Below are 10,171 nucleotides of genomic sequence, written 5' to 3'. Positions count from 1 at the left end.
GCTCTCGCCGTCGACCATGGACCAGCCCGCCTTCCCAGTGTCGAACTGAGCTCCTTTTCTGACCAGAGGCCGTCCATAGCCACAGCCGCGACGCATGTCCTCATCACCACAGCTTGTGGTCGGACAGACACCCTGTCGCCTTCTGTCACGATAGCAAGGACGAACTGCAGTATTAATGGATCTCGACATAGTCGATTCGATGCGAGACGCTTGCCACTAAAGGCGCCTATGGCTAGACCTCCGCTTCGCCGGCCCCTGGATACCGTTTCAATTGGATACTGAAGCTACAGCGATTTTGTTGTCCATAGAGACGTATACACTATTATATTCTGCCGCTCTCATGCCACGTACGACATCTCTGGGTATTGCCAAGCACCAGTTCTTCTAAGAAATCAACAATATTTCTAATGCTTTAATCTCCCTGTTAAGGATCTTTGGCACATATAACTCTTGGTACCAACGCCATTACCCTCTTAACACGTACTCGTTGTATACCCTATGCCATCACGCAGTCCGTATGGGCATACTTGATCGCCTTGTGGCCTGCTGCATTCTGCGCCGAATTAAATCACGTTTCTGGTCATCTCCCATAGCTGTGGTCTATAAACCAGACAGAAGTTTTTGCATCTGTGGTGACCTCAAAGCCACAGCCGATGCACAAGCTGTAACAGACACCCACCGCTTACCACAGCCCAAAGGATTATTTTCTGGCGTTAGAAGTGAGTATTGTTGCTCAAAGATCTACCTTCTTGAACCATCCTTCTAGTAACGAGTCTCAGACTTTCATTGACATATGTAAACTATTTTAATTGTACCGGTATTGAAACGAGTGCTACAGTCGATGTTAGTGGCGATAAGGCAGCTGTCAGCTGCAGCAATAATGTAGCAAAGCACAAAGGATAACTACTAGAGGTAGGAATATTTGTATGTCCAGTAATCCAGACAAAGCCGCCCCCCCCTCAGGGGACACCGCCTAATCGTAGGTCCCTTCAGCGCCGGGCGGGAGGGTGTGCATGCTCCGATGATGCCGAGAGCTGTGCCGGTGGTAGCGTAGCTACTGGCAGGGTCACCCAAGCCAGATTGGTCTCGACGGAGGAGACAGACGAAGTGTGTCCCGCAACATAGGGCGGGGGGAGGGGGGGGGCTCTATAGGCTTAGGGAAGCCAACCCTCCTAGGGGAGTCAACCCTAAAAAAATCCAAATTTGGGGTTGGATAAACGGCCTTGGCAACGGAAACGGCTCAGGAATTAGTATTTAGCGACATGGAATGTGAGAACACTGAACAAGCCTGGAGGACTACAGAACCTGAAAAAGGAAATACAGAAATGTAATGTGACGATGGCGGTAATACAAGAAGTGAAATGAAAATGAAATGGAATATTAGTATCTGGGACACACACACTGTTTTACAGCTGTGGAAGCAGATGATGTGAAGGCACAGATTTTCTGGCTGATAATGCTCAAAAGACTGCCACATTGAACTTGAAGCCCGTTAGCGAACGAATCTGCGTATTACGAATGAAAGCCCGTTTCTTCAGTATATCCTTCATACGTGCATCTACACCAACAGGAGATGCAGAGTCGGTGGAAAAAGACGTATTCTATGAGCAACTGGAGCAGGAAATAGCAAGGGTGGCAAAGCATGATGTTAAGATGATTATGGGGGACTTCAATGCTCAAGTAGGAAAAGAAATCGCATGCGGGAAAACAGCTGTTAAGGAGAGTCTGCATGAAGTTTCTAATGATAATGGTATCAGACTAATTGATTTTGCCATGAGCAATAACATGATTATTAAAAGCACATGAATGCAAAGGAAGGATATAAGGAAAGTTACATGAAGCTCCCCAGATAGGATCACAGGATCACATACTCATAGATAGACGACATGCTTGAGATATATGAGAGGTGAATAGCTGTCGTGGTGCAGGGATCATTATTTGGTAAGAATCAAATACAGACACAGGATAGCCAATTGTAGGCAGACCAAGGAAGCTATCATGCCAAGGTTTGATGATACCAAGTTAAAAAATGATGAAAATACAGAACAACAGTATAAAACTATCTTGACAAACACACTTAATGAAGCCAAAGAGCGGGTAGGAGATTATATTGAAGAAAGACGGGAAACGCTTAAAGGAATAATACATGAGACAGCTGAAACTGTACTGGGCAGAAAGAAGCAATCGAGAACCCAGACCGGGTTTGATGAAGATTGTAGGAGGAAGATAAAAGAAAGAAATGAGGCAAGAAAAAGAATGCTGCAGAGGAGAACTAGAGGTGCTGTAGAAGAATACTAGGAGAAGAGAAGGGAAGCAGATAAGGAATGTAGGAGGAAAAAGAGAGAATTTGAAAAATGGTGGATTGATGAGTTAGAAGAGAGAATTACTGCTCGAGAAACAAGGAAATTCTATATGAGTGGACATAAGGAAAGGATTCCAACCAAGAGCAGTTTTCTGTAAAGGTAAGGAGGAAAATCTAATTTGAGGAAAAGAGCAGATTTTAGACAGATTGGTGGAGTATTTCAGTAAACTACTGAATATAGAATCGGAAAATGAAGGTGGATTACATGCCAGTATGGCAGAGGAGGTGGAGCAGGAAGTAAACAGAGTTGAAGAGCACCAGGGATCAGTAGCAGAACCCACAATGGACGAAGTTAAAGTTAGTATCAAGACAATTAAAAGCAATAAAGCTCCGGGAGAAGACACTAAATGAAAAAATATGGTAGAGAAAAACTAGTAAGGGTTTTGCATGAGATTATAGTGGAAGTATTGAGGAAAGAAAATATGCCGAAAAAGTGGAATACAGCAATACTCTGCCCTATACATAAGAAACATGACAAAGCTGACTGCGGGAATTATAGAGGAATTGCACTACTCTGTATAGTATATAAAGTATCAGGAAAAATACGTAGAAGAGTATCTAGGAGACTACCATTGCGGTTTCAGACCTAACAGATCCACTACAGACCAGATTTTCACTATCAGACAGCTCCCTGAAAAATGTTATGTGTACAACATCGATGTCTACCAGCTGTTCATTGATTTCAAACAAGCTTATGATAGTATCAAAAGGGATCAACTTTGGAAGGCAATGCAAAAGGCAGGAATCCCTAACAAACTGATAAGATTGGTTCAAATGACTTTGAGAAGAACAGTATGCAAAGTAAAGATCGAGGGCACTTTATCAAAGGCATCTGAAGTCAAACAAAGACTGTGACAGGGTGATGTGCTCTCCGTTATTCTGTTTAATGTCGCCTTGGAGAGTATAATGCGAAAGAAACAAAGCAACAACTCTGGGGGAACACTGTTTAATAAAGTGACTCAGAAGCTTGTACATGCGGATGATATTGATTTGTTATCCAGGAGGAAATAGGACGAAGAAAAGCTTGAAAAAATAGAAAGATATGGTGTGGAGAAGGGGCTGACCATTAATCAATCAAAGACCAAGTATATGTTAACATCTAGGAAAGATATAGTGAAGGAGAAAGAAGCATGACTTTGAACGGAAAAAAATATTAACACTGTGAGAGCTTTAAATATCTTGGGTCACTGGTAACTCAGAATAATGATATGAGAGAAGAATTACATGTAAGGATTGCAGCTGGTAACATGAGCAACTTTGCAATGGTTAAAGTGTTTAAAGCAAGGAGCCTTAGTAGGAATCTGAAGCTGAGTGCGTATCGTACAGTAGTTAGACCTGAGGTGATGTATGGTTCGTAGACCTGGACTATGACACAGAACGATGATGAGTTGCTGCTGTGATGGGAAAGGAATATACTCAGGAAAATCTACGGGCCAGTGAATGATAGGGACATTTGGAGAATCAGAAACAAAAAGGAGATCAGAGAGTTGTACAACAAACCAGATATCGTGACTGAAATAAAGAGTAATAGACTACGTTGGTTGGGACATATAGAAAGAATGATGGAGAACAGCACAGTCAAGAAAGTTTCCAAAGGAAAACCTGGTGGACGTCGTAGAAGGGGCATACCAAGGACCAGATGGCTAGACAACGTGGAAGAGGACTTGAGAAGGATGGGAGTGAGAAGATGGAGAGCCAAGGCAGCCAGCAGAGAAGAGTGGGCGGAGGTTGTCCGGGAGGCCAAGGCCCTACGAGGGCTGTAGCGCCAAGGAGTAGTAGTAATCCAGACAAAGAAACAGCCACGTCATACGTCAAAGAGAAACTCGGATCATTTGCTTACCAGCAGGAATGTGTAGAGGAACTGTGAGTTACGCTTAAAAAAAATGAACATGCACTGGGTAGATAAGTACATAGTACAACAGTTTACGATGGGACGAACACTCCATAGTTTACAGCGTCCGTAAGAAACAAACATATAGATATACAGCCACTACTGTATAAAAGACATAAGAAAGCATAGAGAGGTGCTGACAGAAAAGAGTTTTTCCGTCAAGGCAAGGCAATGCTTGAAGCCTTCAGTAACAACGTTAGCAGAATCTTATCGAAAGGTGATTGGCAAAGTATCTGAAATTTAGTTCAGCAGAGAAAGAGCAGAAATGCTGAATTCTGTTTCGAATGTTCCTTTGCGTAAAATGGTGTGGAAGTATTGGCCTAGTTTACTTCTCCTACCAATGTAAAGATGAGTGAAATACACTACTGGCCATTAAAATTGCTACACCACGAAGATGACGTGCTACAAATTTAACCGACAGGATGAGGATGCTGTGATATGCAAATGATTATCTTCTCAGAGCATTCACACAAGGTTGGCGCCGGTGGCGACACCTACAACGTGCTGACATGAGGAAAGTTTCCAACCGATTCCCCATACACAAACAGCAGTTGACCGGCGTTGCCTGGTGAAACGTTGTTGTGATGCCTCGTGTAAGGAGGAGAATGCGTACCATCACGTTTCCGACTATCGCGATTACGGTTTATCTTATTGCAACATTGCTGCTCGCGTTGGTCGAGATCGAATGACTGTTAGCCGAATATGGAATCGGTGGGTTCAGGAGGGTAATACGGAACACCGTGCTGGATCCAAACGGCCTCGTATCACTAGCAGTCGAGATGACATGCATCTTATCCGCATGGCTGTAACGGATCGTGCAGCCACGTCTGGATCCCTGAGTCAACAGATGGGGACGTTTGCAAGACAACAACCATCTGCACGAACAGTTCGACGACGTTTGCAGCAGCATGAACTGTCAGCTCGGAGACCATGGCTGCGGTTACCCTTGACGCTGCATCACAGACAGGAGCGCCTGCGATGGTGTACTGAACGACGAACCTGGTTGTACGAATGGCAAAACGGCATTGTTTCGGATAAATCCAGGTTCTGTGTACAGCATCATGATGGTCGCATCCGTGTTTGGCGACATCGCGGTGAATGCACATTGCAAGCGTGTATTCGTCATCGCCATACTGGCGTATCACCCGGCGTGATGGTGTGGGTTGCCATTGGTTACACGTCTCGGTCACCTCTTGTTCGCATTGACGGAACGTTGAACAGTTGACGTTACGTTTCAGATGTGTTACGACCCGTGGCTCTACCCTTCATTCGATCCCTGCGAAACTCTACATTTCATCAGGATAATGCACGACCTTATGTTGCAGGTCCTGTACGGGCCTTTCTGGACACAGAAAATGTTCGACTGCTGCCCTGGCCAGCGCATTCTCCAGATCTCTCACCAACTGAAAACGTCTGGTCAATGGTGGCCGAGCAACTGGCTCGTCACAATACGCCAGTCACTACTCTTGATGAACTGTGGTATCGTGTTGAAGCTGCATGGGCAGCTGTACCTGTACACGCCATCCAAGCTCTGTTTGACTCAATGCCCAGGCGTATCAAGGCCGTTATTACAGCCAGAGGTGGTTGTTCTGGGTACTGATTTCTCAGGATCTATGCATCCAAATTGCGTGAAAATGTAATCACTTGTCAGTTGTAGTATAATATATTTGTCCAATGAATACCCGTTTATCACGTGCATTTCTTCTTGGTGTAGCAATTTTAATAGTCAGTAGTGTAGATTTTAGTGTCAATGTTGTTGAGATACAGGTAAAGTATCTAAAATTAAACAAGGCACCAAGACCCGATGGAATCCCTGTTACATTCTATACAAAATTTTCAGTTGCGTTATCTCCCACTTTAACCATGAGATATCATTCAAAAATGGTTCTAATGGCTCTAAGCACTATGGGGCTTAACATCTGAGGTCATCAGTCTCCTAGACTTTGAACTACCTAAACCTAACTAACCTAAGGACATCACACCCACCCATGCCACAGAAAGGATTCGTATCTGCGACCGTAGCAGCAGCGCCGTTTTCGACTGAAACGCCTAGAACCGTGAGGTATCATTGATCTCTTGAACAAGAACCTGCGCCCAGTGACTGAAAGAAGCACGACTCAGATCCGTTTGCAAGAAGAGAAGTCCACAAAACTACTCTCCTATCTCATTGATGTCCGTCTGTTGCAGGGTCGCAGAACATTTCCTGAGCTCAAACGTAATGATTTACCTCGAACAATATGACTTCCCCCACGGTAGCCAACCTGGACTCTGAAAACATCGATATCGTGAAATACAAATAGCGTTTTTCTCACATGATATCCTGAAAGTTATCGATCAAGAAAATCAGTTAGGAGCAATATTTCTTCAGCTAGTGACTCGGTACCTCTCCAATGATTATTAACAAATGTACAATTGCAAGGGATACCAAATAAAATTTTTGTCTGGGCTGGGAGGGAGGAGACAGCATCTTATCTTGGATGGAGAGACGTTGTAGAAGTAACTTCAGACATGCTCCAGGAATACAGCGTCACGGCAGTGTTTCAAAGTTTCCTGGAACAATTGACATAGGACGCTTCCCTGTGTGGTACAAATGTTCTCCACCTCAGCGGAAGCCACAATTCTGGCCTTAGCCCATATGTTTGCATTAGAAAGCCTCCCTAAAAGTCATCGAACAATGGACCCCTATTCGAGAACAAAACCTTTTCAAATTTCTGTATCCTTTTAATATAGCACAGCATCTTTCACCAGATCCGTTCCAGCCTCCTTTCACTGGTCCAACAGGACTTCTGATGCAGACAGTAAAGGAGAAGAACTGGGGGACAACATCGAGTATAGTATGAAGGCTTTATCTCTGACAAAGATTATCTCTGCATATCACGTGTAACTCTGGTCACGCCCACTTTCTACGATATATAAGTCGCTCTCAGACGTCCGACCCGTCAGTCGGCAAGACTCACCGGAGGAGAAACACCCCTCTGAAGATGTCCAGCGCAGCTCTGGACGAAACGTTAGGAGCTGAAGAGTTTCATGGACCACGACCTTACATCCCGGAAGGTTTACCAGAACATCGAGCATATTTTTAACTTTAAGTATGTACCGTATTGTCCCCATCAACAGAAATGTCCTGCAGAACCACTTCATGACAGACAACCAAGGACAATCAGATGAACACCAGACACTACCACGAGCTCAATATATCTTTAGATAAACAGTCTTGGGTCAAGAGCAAAATCCGATGCCAATCGTCGGCTTTTTCCACAGATGTCACGTGTGATGTCACGAGTTTGCAGTGCAAATGATGTAAGTAACCTGTTATTTAATACTGACTGTGGTTGTCTTAATAACTGTTGTAAACAATGCTGTTTACTCCAAATATGACATCGTGGGTCAAAGCAGACGGTTGGAATCTGAGCATGCGCTCTTTGGGGTCAACGTCTTTGGATTCTGGGCATCGTTATAATGCTCCAAATTACAACAGCCACTGTACAATTTTCGTTGGAACTGTGGGATGGCTTTGGTGACACATCAACCACATATGCAGTCGAAGGGTTACCACATGCCTGACGAGTCACTGTCGTGACCAGCAACAATATGACAACTATCAACAGCACAACTCTACCCAGAAGCCAGTCTATTAGCACCAACACCATGCAAGTTCCCCAAGCGCCCAGATGTAGAAATAGCAAAAGCAACCACATCAGACTCTTCACAACTGTTGGAAGGAGAATCAATACTAGCACAGTGCGCAGGTGTTACCAACATCAGTACCAGTATTAAACCTCCAGACTCCAGACCACGCTGATCATGGTACAGTTACCAACAGTTGCACCAGGCCACGTGGACCACATATGTTCCAGCCATACTTAATGTCTTTTGGGATAAGTTATCTTACATATTTGTCATCGATGGACGTAGATGCATCGATGGCAGACTCCACGGGCATTGTAGGTTTAGCGGCTCCGCTGCAAATGACGGCAACTACTCCACGTAACCACCATCCAAATTCGACAGCCTGGGATTACCAAGAAGACAGCAGTATCACAGCAGGTGAGATTGAGCTCTCTTCATGCAGTATATCAAGTAAATCATAGCCAGTTGCGCTAAGACACGGTCTCCTCGTCACCACTGCTGCTGGAGCCAGAATATGACACCGCGCCACTCTGTTGGACTCTTCCGAATTCATCATCTCCTCTGCTGTACTGCCTCTGGATTTTGTCAACAGTGCTCGGGTAATACAAGGCGTTAGGGGCATAGGTACAGATACTGTGATAACTGGTAGTTTAATATGTATCCAGTTCAGTGTGTTCTCTCTGAGTCTAAAAGTCTTCCCGCAAAACATGTCACATAATTTACTACACGATGTTTTCTGCACGGTCGTAGCTTCACCTAATACCCAGAGGTAAACAAACATTAATGGCTAACTTGTGCCTTGCGTTCTTGGAGTTTCTAACCAATTTAAAAAAAAAAACATATACTCCTAATAGCTATAATTATTAGTCTTCAAATGAAGTAAATTTGTAAGATATTTTTGAGTACATTGTCCTCAGTCATCAGTAAAAATATCTGCTACTATACCCTAACATCCTTTATGTGATAGCCTCAGAACATTTCTTCAAGATATTTGTGCTACTGTGGCCTATACCGCGTGAAACACTGAAAATTTCTTTAAATTGTTATTAAATTTCAATCACGGCATCTTGTATATTTAACATCTGGAATTCCGAGTGTCAGTTCTTTCTACTTAATTTATTTTCCTGTGAACTCATTTTTTTCAGTTATAGTGAAGCAGCGAATTCGAGTAGATTTGGAAGGTCTTCGGGAGAACGCTTCTTGTACAGCTTCGACGATATTTGTACAGCTACCGAAAGCCGCCGTCATCGCAGAAGATTGAACACACTGCCGGTCTGCTTAAACATCATATACCACACAACAACACTCCTTCTATTAGGTACTTCTCTTCCTTATCGTCTTCGAAAATTTCGCTGCATAGTAATTGGAGATTTTGTCTCGTAATACCACAGAACACACTCTCCCTTCTCCTCGCGTGACACAATTTTACAGCTACAGCGGCTGCTTGCTCAGTTTCTTCCTGCAACAACGAAATGTATCTACATTTGATGATTTATTCTTTTATTTCTCACTACCCTCAAGTTTCCAAGTTCTATAGGTTTTGTAAAATGAAAGTCGACAATTGTGCAAAGAGTTCCGCACATTCTGTATTTTTCCTTTCGTTTGCCAACCCGTTATATTCCTATAATGCCTTTAAAACATATTGTCTCGTACACGATGATGATTGTAATTAAATGTTGATTTCTATACCTCAGATTTCATAATACTTCAATTCCAGATTCTTTAATTGTTTTCTGTATAAATACTTGAGCAAGGAAATTTTGTTTCTGATGGTGAAGAATTACTGTATTTTGAGCTCACTGTTACTCCTTTTTTATTAGACCTCGCGTGCTTTATGGTATAGTTTGTTTGTATCAACACAACGCCGAAAGCAGACAGGGTGCAATAGAATGCACAGAAACTACAGGCAGTCAAAACAGAACGACTGCTTTTAAATTTGTAAAGTACATCTCGATTTTAAATGTTTCCACTTGAATTTTACCAGCAGAATTAATGTTCTTACTAAACTCAAACTTCTTTACACCTTCCAGGTTGGATAGAAACACGTAATTTTGAATTTGTAGAAACGAATGCACAAATGTTACATTTAAATTGAAATTTCTAGGCAGAAATATTAAAAAAGAAAAATAAAAGCTGCTGTCATTAATTTTAGTAAAGTTTAGTGCATTCTTCAACTAATTAGAACACTGAACAACCAGCATCAAACTAACCTACTGAACGCCTCCAGTAAGACGAAAGAATGAGAATATTACGATTTGTAATAACGAACAGCTGTAATCAGCAGCCAA

The sequence above is a fragment of the Schistocerca cancellata genome, chromosome 1, assembly GCF_023864275.1.
Source record: "Schistocerca cancellata isolate TAMUIC-IGC-003103 chromosome 1, iqSchCanc2.1, whole genome shotgun sequence".
Taxonomy (NCBI): Eukaryota; Metazoa; Arthropoda; class Insecta; order Orthoptera; family Acrididae; genus Schistocerca; species Schistocerca cancellata.
Note: the sequence above shows the minus strand (reverse complement) of the source record.